The following is an 11827-nucleotide window of genomic DNA, read 5'->3' as shown; positions in this document are numbered from 1 at the left end:
AGGTGAGAAAATGTCGGGAGAGGGTAGGGAGAATGCCAGATAGTGGAGAGCATCCCTGAGGCCATCCCCTCAAGAATAAGTACTCCATTTTGAATACTGTTGGTGGGGGGGAAATGCCTCTGTCACTGAGTCCGGTCCTGTGGCTCAGAGGGGAAGGCAACTGAAGAGGATAGCAGCATTTATAGTTGGGGAACAGAAAGGCAATTCTGTGGATGTGAAAAAGAAACATGGGTGGTAGTTTACTTCCCAGGTGCCAGGGTCCGTGACATTTCTGAATGCATCCACAATATCCTCAAAAGAGAGGGTGAGCAGCCAGAAGTTGTGGTACATATTGGTACGAATAACATAGGTAGATCAAGGGAGGAGGTCCTGAAAACAGAATACAGGGAGTTAGGAAGGAAGCTGAGAAACAGGACCTCAAGAGTAGTATTCTTGGGATTATTGCCTATGCCACGCAACAGTGAGGATAGGAATAGAGTGAGGTAGTGGATAAATGCGTGGCTGAAGAATTGGAGCGGGGCAGGGATTCAGATTTCTTGATCATTAGGACAGCTTCTGAGGCAGGTATAACTCTGTACAAAAGTTGCACTTGAATCAGAGGGGAACCAATATCCTCGCGGGCAGGTTTGCAAGAGCTGTTGGAAGTGGTTTAAAGAAATATAGCAGGGGGATGGGAACCAGTATGAAAGAGATGAGGATGTACCAGCAGGTTTTCGAGTAGGTGGTGTAATATGTAATCTGAGTGTAAGGAAGGACAAGCCAATAATTGGATACAACTGCAGACAGAGCAAAGAGTTAAGTTGCACCACAGAGGTAAAATACATAAGGGCAAAGAATGCAGCTCTGAAGGTGCTGTATTTAAATGCACGTAGCATTCAGAATAAGGCAGACAAACTCATGGCACAATTAGAGATTGGTCGGTATGATGTTGTGGGCATCACTGAGTCATGGCTGAAAGGTCATAGTTGGAAGGTTAACATGAAAGGATATACTTTGTACAGTATTTAAAGGACAGGCAGGAAGGCATAGATGGTGGTGCAGCTCTGTTGTTAAGAGATAGAATTACAACTTTAGAACGTGGTGATATAGGGTCAGAGAATGTCAAATTTTTGTGGGTGGAGTTAAGAAACTGCAAGGGTAAAAAAAAAACTTCTTGGGAATCATATATAGGCCTCCAAATAGTAGCCAAGATGTGGGGTTGAGATTGCAAAGGGAGCTGGAAAGGGCATGTAATAAGAGTAATGTCACAATTGTAATGGGGGACTTCACTATGCAAGAGGAGTGAGAAAATTAGGTTAGAGTCGAACACAAGAGAGGGAATTTGTTGAATGCCTACAAGATGGCTTTTTAGGGCAGCTTGTGCTCGAATCTACTAGGGGAAAGGCTATCTTAGATTGGTTATTATGTAATAACCCAGATTTTGTTAGTCAGTTTAATGTAAAGAAACCCTTAGAGGCAGTGATCATAATATGATTGAATTCATACTGCAAGTTGAGAGGGAGAAGCATAAGTCACATGTCTCAGTATTGCAATGGAATAAAGAGAATTACAGAGGCATGAGAGAGGAGCTTTCCCAGGTGGATTGAAGAGGGATACTGGAAGGGATGATGGCAGAATAGAGCTGGCTGAAGTTTTTGGGAATAGTTCACAAGGTGCAGGATAGATAAGTCCCACAGAAGAAGTTGCTCTCAAATGGCTGACAAGGGATATTAAGGACTGCATAATTGCCAAGGACAGGGCATACAAGGTAGCAAAAGTGAGTAGGAAGTTGGATGACTGGGAAGCTTTTAAAATCCAATAAAAGGCAACTATAAAAGGTATAAGAAGGGAAAAGATTAAATATGAGGGCAAACTAGCTAATAATAATAAAGCAGGGTACTGAAAGTTTTTTCAGTTATATAAAGAATAAAAAGGAGGTGAGAGTTGATATTGGACCACTGGAAAATTATGCTGGTGAGGTATTAATGGAAGACAAAGAGATAGCAGATGAACTCAAAAAGTACTTTGCTTCAGTCTTTCCTGTAGAAGACACTAGCTGTATGCCAGAGATCTGTGAGTGTCAGGGAGCAGGAGTAAGTGTCATTGCTATTACAAAGGAAGAAGTGGTAGGCAAGCTGAAAGGTCTTAAGGTGGTTAAGTCACTTGAACCAGGTGAACCATATCCCAAAGTCCTGAGAGAGGTTGCTGAGAGATAACGGATGCATTGGTCATGATCTTTCAATAATCACTTGATTCTGGCATGGTCCCAGAGGACTGGAAAATTTCAAATGTCACTCCATTTAGGGAGGAAGATAAAAGAGAGGAAATTATAGGTCAGTTAACCAAACCTCAGTGGCTGAGAAAGTGTTGGAGCACATTATTAAGGACAAAGTTTGGGGGTACTTGGAGACTAATGATAAAATAAATCAAAGTCAGCATGGTTTCTGTTAAAGGGAAATCTTGCCTGACAAACCTGTTAGAGTTCTTCGAGGAAGTAACAATCATGGTGGACAAAGGAGAGGCAGAGGATGTCATTTACTTAGATTTTCAGGAAGCATTTGATAAGGTGCCACAAAGGAGGCTGCTTTACAAGATAAAATCCTATGGTGTTACAGGAAATATACTGGCGTGGATAGATGAATGGTTCACTGACAGGTGGCCGCAAGTGGGATTAAAGGGCCGTTCCTGCTTGGCTGCCAGTGACTGGTGGTGTTCCTCAGGGGTCAGTATTGGGACCACTACTTTTCACATTACATAGAACATAGAATAATACAGCTCAGTACAGGCCCTTCGGCCCACAATGTTGTGCCGACCCTTAAACCCTGCCTCCCATATAACCCCCCACCTTAACTTCCTCCATATACCTGTCTAGTAGTCTCTTAAATTTCACTAGTGTATCTGCCTCCACCACTGACTCAGGCAGTGCATTCCACACACCAACCACTCTCTGAGTAAAAATTCTTCCTCTAATATCCCCCTTGAACCTCTCACCCTTACCTTAAAGCCATGTCCTCTTGTGTTGAGCAGTGGTGCCCTGGGGAAGAAGCGCTGGCTATCCACTCTATCTATTCCTCTTAATATCTTGTATACCTCTATCATGTCTGCTCTCATCCTCCTCTCCAGAGAGTAAAACCCTAGCTCCCTTAATCTCTGATTATAATTCATACTGTCTAAACCAGGCAGCATCCTGGTAAATCTCCTCTGTACCTTTTCCAATGCTTCCACATCCTTCCTACAGTGAGACGACCAGAACTGGACACAGTCCTCCAAGTGTGGCCTAACCAGAGTTTTATAGAGCTGCATCATTACCCTGCGACTCTTAAACTCTATCCCTCGACTTATGAAAGCTAACACTCTATAAACTTTCTTAACTACCCTACCTACCTGTGTGGCAACTTTCAGGGATCTGTGGACATGTACCCCCAGATCCCTCTGCTCCTAGTATCCTGCCATTTACTTTGTACTCTGCCTTGGAGTTTGTCCTTCCAAAGTGTACCACCTCACACTTCTTGGGGTTGATCCCTATCTACCACTTCTCAGCCCACTTCTTCATCCTATCAATGTCTCTCTGCAATCATCAACAATCCTGTACACGATCCACGACACCACCAACCTTTGCGTCTTCTGCAAACTTGCCAACCCACCCTTCTACCCCCACATCCAGGTCATTAATAAAAATCACGAAAAGTAGAGGTCCCAGAACCGATCCTTGTGGGATATCACTAGTCACAACCCTCCAATCTGAATGTACTCTCTCCACCATGGCCCTCTGCTTTCTGCAGGCAAGCCAATTCTGAATCCACCTGGCCAAACTTCCCTAGATCATTTGTTTGTCAATGATTTAGATAATGGAATTGATGGCTTTGTGGCAAAGTTTGTGAATGATATAAAGATAGGTGGAGACGTAGGTAGTGCTGAGGAAGCAATGGATTACAGCAGGACAGACAAATTAGAAGAATGGACAAAAAGTGGCAGATGGAATGCAGTTGGGAAATGTATGACAATGTATTTTGGTAAAAGGAACAATAGTGCAGACTATTAGCTAAATAGGGAGAAGGTTCAAACATCAGAGGTGCAAAGGGACTTAGGAATCCTCATACAAGACTCCCAGAAGGTTAATTCACAGGTTGAGTCTGTGGTAAAAAGGCAAATGCAATATTGGCATTTATTTCAAGGGGAATAGAATATAAAAACAAGGAGATAATGCTGAGCCTTTATAAGATTCTAGTCAGGTTGCACTTGGAGTATTATCAACAGCTTTGGGCCCACATCTCAGGAAGGGTATATCGTTATTGGAGAGTGTCCAGCAGAAGTTCACGAGGATGATTCTGGGAATGAAAGGGTTAACATATGAGGAGCGTTTGGCAGCTTTAGTTCTATACTCATTGGAATTTAGAAGAGTTCATTGGTATTGGATTGAAACCTACCAAATGTTGAAAGGACTAAATAAGGTAGATGCAGAGAGGATGTTTCCTCTGGTGGGGCTATCCAGAACTAGAACGCACAGGCACAGAATTGAGGGGGCGACCTTTTAGATTAGAAGTAAAGAGGATTTTTTTTTTACCCAAGAGTACTGAATCTGCGAAATGTGCTCCCACAGACTGCAGTGGAAGCCAAGTCCATGGGATATTCAAAGCAGAAGTTGATAGATTCCTGATTGGTCGGAGCATCAAGGAATTTGGTTAGAGGACATATATATGGGGTTGAGTGGGATCTGGAATCAGCCATGATGAAATGGTGGAGTGGATTTGATGGACTGAATGGCCTAATTCTGCTCCTATTTCTTATGGTCTTATACATAATTCAATAGGAGTTATGTGTAAGATATATGTGAATGGCATATATCATTATGCCAGGAAGTCATAAGTGATTGCTACACTAAAAGAAAACTTAAGTAGACAAGAACTTAAGTTCTTAAGGGTTCCCGTGTATTTGTTTGATTAGTTTGTGGAGTTGCAAAACATAACACTGGTGATGAGGAAGTTTTAAAACAAACTTGAGGTGACTACCTATCTGTTGAAGCACTGTACATTTCTCTTCTGAAGGAGAGAGGGATGCTCGAGTTAAAAAAAAGGCAGAAAACAAACAAAATTAACAAGCAACACGTATGGCCACAAGTTCATAAAGATGAACTTTTAAAAAAAAGCTGAAATAGCTGGCTACATTGGAAAGATAGATGTGTTCAATTTCACAACAGGTAACTGGATGATGTACACTGAGCGAATTGAACAGTATTTTAAAGCAAATGCAATAGCCGATAAGAAATGAGTGCCAGTGTTGCTGAGAGTAATACATGGAAAAATAGACAGTTTGCTTAGAAGTTTGACTGTTCCAACCAAATCAGCCAGAATAAGCTTTGCTGATATTGTGTACGTAATGCAGGAACATTTAGAACCAATACCATTGTTCATTGCAAAATGCAGCAATTTCATAAACTGAATCAAAAAGAAGTGGAGTCCACATAAATCCTTCCCGGATTTCCAGCCATGTCCAGGTGTCTATTTTAACCGATGTTCTGAGGAACGTCTTCATCAGGCATGATGCCAAGGTATGTCTAGTCCAGTCATCTGTCCTTCCTGATTGATTAGTCCTCAACCAAACATGTTTCCACTATCCCTCCTTGTTTAAAATCATATTCCTGTTCGTACTTAGAGCAAGACATCGGTCTTTATTGCAATTCTTATTCTCTAGTCTTATTTCAATAGCTATTTTTACCAGGCATTCCCAAAAGCCATTGGTGGAACACAATAGTTCTATGTTGTCAAATTCAATCCTGTGGTCATTTCATATACAATATTCTGCTACCGCCTATTTCTAAGGATAACACAAATGGATACACCTCCTATGCTTCTTAATACGGATATACGCTGCTCTGCATTTACAGGAAATCCTGTAAGTGCCAGCCGTCGTGAGTGGTCAGCTTAAGTGGCTGAATTAAAGAAACTGTCTGTGTATTGTAAGTTCAGTGATTCCCTGAGAGATCATTTAGTTTGTGGAATCTTACAAGAGTGATTCAAAAACAGCTCCTAACTGAAGTACGACTCACATTTAAAAGAGTCGTTGAAATTGTTGTAACAATGGAACCAGCAGCCAGAGGCACAATGGAGTTGCAGTCAGGAATGAAAGTGCGCATGAACAAAATTGCAGCATCTAAGCAAAAGCCTGCCTTGCCAAACAAATTGTGTTGCCATTGTGGCAGGGTCTCACATACACTGGACCAATGCAGGTTTAAAGGGCAAACTTACAGAAAATGCAACAAAGTAGGACCCATACAGTACAAAAAGCTTGTTGGGCAGAAAAAAGTAAATGAACTGCACAGGGAAGAGAAAAAGATAAAAAGTCAAGTTGCAGTTTCAAAAAGAGCACTAATCTGCATGTTATTGATGTAAAATTTGATAATGATGAGAGTGACACAGGACTAGGTAGCCTTGAAATTCATAATATGAAAACTAACAAGACAAGCTTCCACTAGAAGTGAACACAGCCCAATTGTTTCAGTCATTACGCAAAATGAGTTTGAATGGTATTTCAAAAATATTGAACTAAAGCCTTCAGATATCCAGCTAAGAACTTATACTGAGTTAAGAATAAATCCTGTGCAACATTTGTAACAGTGAAATACAACAAACAACAAACCGCATTGAACTTGAATGTGGTAAAAACAGGAGGACCAGCATTGTGGAGCTGTGATTGGCTGAGACAACTATAAGTTGATTGGTGAGCCATCCACAATTTGCATGCCACACCCCCTGCAATACTGTCAACTGAAAGCAAATTAAGAAAAGTACTGGATGATGCCATAACAGTGTTCAAGGATAGCATTGGAAAACTCAAACATGTCAAAATAGTGTTAAAGAGTTAAAAATACACATGGACTTAGCTGTTAACTGTCCTGTGCTATCACCAGTGGGATCATCAGTTGATCTGCCACCTGTCTTCAGGAGTTTCGGCCCGCTTATGATCAAGACTCCTTTGAGGTGGTGGGCTAGCAGTGCTAAAGCACCACCTCCCACTGGTGAGCTTAAAAACTTGGCATCTGCCTCTATCAGAGTTGTTGGTCACTTCCATCCGACAGATAGTCTGCTGTTCAGGTGCCTATTGCAACTACTTAAATAAAAATGCTACACATAAGTTTTTCAAAACCCATTTGGTTCCCTGTACCATCCGCGATAAAATAGCCAATGAGCTAGATCGCACTGAGGCTTAAGGAATTCTTTCCAAGGTTGAGTGGAGCCCATGGGCAATGCCAGTGGTCTTAGTAGCCAAGAAGGATGAGTCTGTCAGTATCTGTGGTGATTTTAAAGTCTCCATCAACTCAGTACCAAAAGTAGATCATTAGCTTCTCCCCAGGATAGGGGACATCTTTACAAACCTTTTTGGGGGGAAACAATTCAGCAAAGTGGACTTAGCCAAGGCCCACCTACAGTTGGAGATGGAAGAACAGTCCAAAGTGTTTCTCACCATAAACACTCACAAAAGGCTTTATTAACATAATAGGTATATTTTTAGACTAGCAGCTGCACCTACACTCTGTCAGAAAGCTATGGACTTGAAGTTGCAAGGCTGCCCAGGAACTCAGTGTTGCCTGGATGACATCATTGTTACTGATGAGGATGACAAGGGACATCTCCAAAATCTCAAAATGTAGTTTTAAAAAGATTAGAAGATTATGGGCTCAGAGAAAGAAGCAACAATGTGAGTTCTTTAAACCAAGTATCATTGATGATCACATCATTGATGCACAAGCCTAACGTGACTGTGCTGAGAAAGCAATACACAAACAGTGGTGGATGCCCCAAGGCCAAAAGACTTAACGGAAGTTAGAGAAGACGGCCTCCTCTACTGTGAAGATGAAGCCACACTCAGGTTGGAGGAACAACACTTTATATTCCGTCTGGGTAGCCTCCAACCTGATGGCATGAACATTGACTTCTCTAACTTCCGCTAATGCCCCACCTCCCCCTTGTACCCCATCCGTTATTTATTTATATACACACATTCTTTCTCTCTCTCTCTCTCTTTTTTCTCCCTCTGTCCCTCTGACTATACCCCTTGCCCATCCTCTGGGTTTTTCCCCCCTCCCCCTTTTCCTTCTCCCTGGGCCTCCTGTCCCATGATCCTCTCATATCCCTTTTGCCAAATACCTGTCCAGCTCTTGGCTCCATCCCTCCCCTTCCTGACTTCTCCTATCATTTTGGATCTCCCCCTCCCCCTCCCACTTTCAAATCTCTTACTAACTCTTCCTTCAGTTAGTCCTGACGAAGGGTCTCGGCCCGAAACGTTGACTGTACCTCTTCCTAGAGATGCTGCCTGGCCTGCTGTGTTCACCAGCAACTTTGATGTGTGTTGGTAGAAGACCATGTAGGTACAGCCACATCTTAAGTTTACCAGGGAGTCCAGTTTTGTTGACCTTCAGCCACTCTTCAGTCTGCTTTACAGTGTCAGTGATGTTGGTGCTGTCTGCCATTGCTGCTTTAAAGCACTTTCCAAGGCTCTTTTCTGGGTCGTCCTTTATGGATGGAATGACCTCACCCTGTACTTGAAGACTGATTTTGCTAGTAACCTTGCCCTTTTTGTTTACTGTGCATCTGGATGCCCTGGCCTTGAAGGTCATCCTAGCCCAGGTATCTACATTGTCCCATTGTCCAGGGTTTCCAATACCCATCTTGCTTGGACATGGGTTGCAGCGGTTACTGTGATGTCATCCATAAGCTCCCATATTGCAGGCTGTCAGATGCGGGGCTCCATCACTGGACCCTGGGTTATGTCTGCCACTGTGATATGAGGAGATTCATACCCAGAATAAACAAGATGGGGGAGATGGTACAGCTGGTTGGAGTCCCTTTTTGGAGATCTTGCCACCTGGTTGTAAAGTGGGCTCAAGTGAAGCGTAGCTTAGATCCTCCTAGGTAGCTGGTAATCATGTTTCATGTTACTCGTGATGTATGGTAGTAGTCCAGGCCATCGTGTACATGTGAAATTGATCTGTAGGCATTTGCTAGGTCTAACCAATGAGGCAAAGATGGGGTAGACATTTAAGATCTTTTTCATAGAACAGTACAGCACAGTGCGACTCCTTCAGCCCACAGTGTTGTGCTGACCTTACAATCTACTCCATGTTAAATCTAATCCTTCCTTCATAGACAGTGCATAATCTGCCATTTTTCATTCATCCTTGTGCCTTCAATAGGGACATTTAAGAATATCTTAAATGTTCCTATTGTATCAGCCCCTATCACCACCCTTGGCTGTGCATTCCAGGCTCTTATCACTCTCTGTGTTAAAAACAAAACTATCTCTGACATCTTCCTTAAACTTCCCTCCACTCACCTTAAAAAGGATATCCTTTGGTATTAGTCATTTCTGCATTGAGGTAAAGATACTGGCTGTCCACTCTATCTACACCTCTTAAAATCTTGTACACCTCTATCAAGTTGTTTCCTCCAAAGGGAAAAGCCCTCCCTCATTTAACTTCTCCTCAGGTTAGAATTTTGAATGCTAGAGGGCAGACTTTCAAGGCAAGAGGGGAAAAGATTAAAGGAAATGTGCAGAACAGCGTTTTTTTTTACACAGAGAATTGTGGGTGACTGGAATGTGCTGCCAGAAGTGGTAAAGTAAGCAGATTCAAGAGACTTTCAGATAAACCCATGAATATGCAGGGATTTGAGAGATCTGCATCACGTGCACAGGTAGTTTGGCATCATATCAACACAGACATCTTGAACGGATGGGTTGGTTCCTGTGCTGTGCTGTTCTATGTACCATGTTTTACATCAGGTAAAATTGGTGGAGAAACAAATCAAGAATAGTTCTGATAAAAATCATTAACCTAAAACATTAATTCTATTTCACACACACAATATAGTTGGAACTGCTATATACTGTACTTCCAGCGTTTTCAATTTTCCAGCATTCATTATATTTTGCTTTTGTAGTTAAGTACCATTCTTTATTTGATTTGGTCTTTGCTTTAGGGGAAGGGTTAATGGTGGAATAACAATGTACCTAATCATGATATTTTGGCCATCACAATCTTATCCAATCCATCAGTTAGTTTGTGTCCAGCATGGTAGCCAAATCTTTTCTTTGTTCCAGACTATTAATCAGTTCCTAAATGCAAAGGTCAGGGAAAAAGAACAGGTTTTTTTGTTCTTTACTTTGCTCAGGAACTTTCCAGAGATCCCTGAGCATGAAAAGAGGCACAAAGGACAAAGTATGAGAGATGAAATCCTAGTGTCAGATGGTGCACACCATGAGGTAATAAAAATGCCACACTGGAATAAGCACAGGAAACCATCCCTGGTTAGAATGAAGAATTTGTACTGCTGGTTTTGGATAGCAACCAAAAGAGATATAGCTTTTATTTGTGTTTCCACTCCAGTTCTGAACCAAAGAATAGACCCAGATCATAAGACCATAAAACATGCAGCAGAATTAGGCCATTCCACCACCTGGCTCTGCTTTGCTATTCCATCATGGCTGATTTATTGTCCTTCTCAACCCCATTTTCCTCTCTCCTCCCTGTAACCTTTGATGGCCTGACTAATCAAGAACTTTAAATATACCCAATGACTTGGCCTCCAACACCATCTGAGGTTTTGTTCCTTGTTCCATTCTCTTCACATCCTCTATCTAGGTGTTTCAATATTTGATAGTTTCAATGAGATTCCCCTACTCCCACTTTTAAATTCCAGCCATCAAGCTCCTCATACGCTAACCCTTTCATTCCCAGGATCATTCTTGTGAACCTCCTCTAGACGTTCTCCAATACCAGCATGTCTTTTCTTAGATAAGGAGCCCAAATCTGTTCACAATACTCCAAGTGTGGTCTGACTGATGCCTTGTAAAACTTCATCATTACATCCTGATTTATATTCTAATCCTCTCAAAATGAATGCTAACATCACATTTGTCTTCTCAAACTCACAAACTCAACCTGCAAGTTAACTTTAGGGAGTCCTGCATGAGGATTGCGTCTCTGAATTTTTAAATTTTCTCCCCATTTAGAAAATAGTTTACATCTTTATTCCTTCTACCAAAGTGCATGACCATACACTTCCCTACACTTTATTCCATTTGTCAGTTCTTTCCCCATTCTCCCAATCTAAGTCCTTCTGCAGACTTCCAGCTTCCTCAGCACTACCTGCCCCTTCACCTATCTTGGTATCATCTACAAACATGCCACAAAGCCATCAATTCCATCCTCCAAATCATTGACATGTAACATGAAAAGAAGCAGTCCCAACACTGATCCCTGAGGAACACCACTAGTCACTGGTATCCAACACAAAAAAAGCCCCCTTTGTTTCCTCTGTTTGCCTCCCAGTCAGCCAATCTTTTATGCATGCTAGTATTTTACCTGCAAATCTATGGGCTCTTCTCTTGTTAAGCAGCCTCATGTGTGGCACCTGTCAAAGTCATTCTGAAAATCTAAATAAAAGACATCCACTGAATAAGGAAATGAATCAACAGATGTTGTTTCGGGCTGAGACCCTTTCTTGGGACTGAAAAGTAAGGGGGAAAATGCCCCAATAAAAAAATGGGGGTAAGGGAAGAAGGATAGCTAGAGGGTCTGGATAGCCTCCAACCTGATGGCACGAACTTCAGCTCCTCTTTCTGGTAAACACATGTTTCCCTCCCCTCCCCTCCTCTTCTGTTCCCCACTCTGGCCTCTTACCTCTTCTCCCCTGCTTATCACTCCTCCCTGGGTTCCCTCTTCCTTCCCTTTCTCCTATGGTCCACTCTCCTCTCCCACCAGATTCCTTCCTCTCCAGACCTTTACCGTTCCTACCCACCTGGTTTCACCTCTCACCTTTTAGCTATACTCCTTCCTCTCCCACCACCTTTT

This window comes from Mobula birostris, chromosome 3, assembly GCF_030028105.1.
Source record: "Mobula birostris isolate sMobBir1 chromosome 3, sMobBir1.hap1, whole genome shotgun sequence".
Lineage (NCBI taxonomy): Eukaryota > Metazoa > Chordata > Chondrichthyes > Myliobatiformes > Myliobatidae > Mobula > Mobula birostris.
This window is presented reverse-complemented; position numbering follows the sequence as displayed.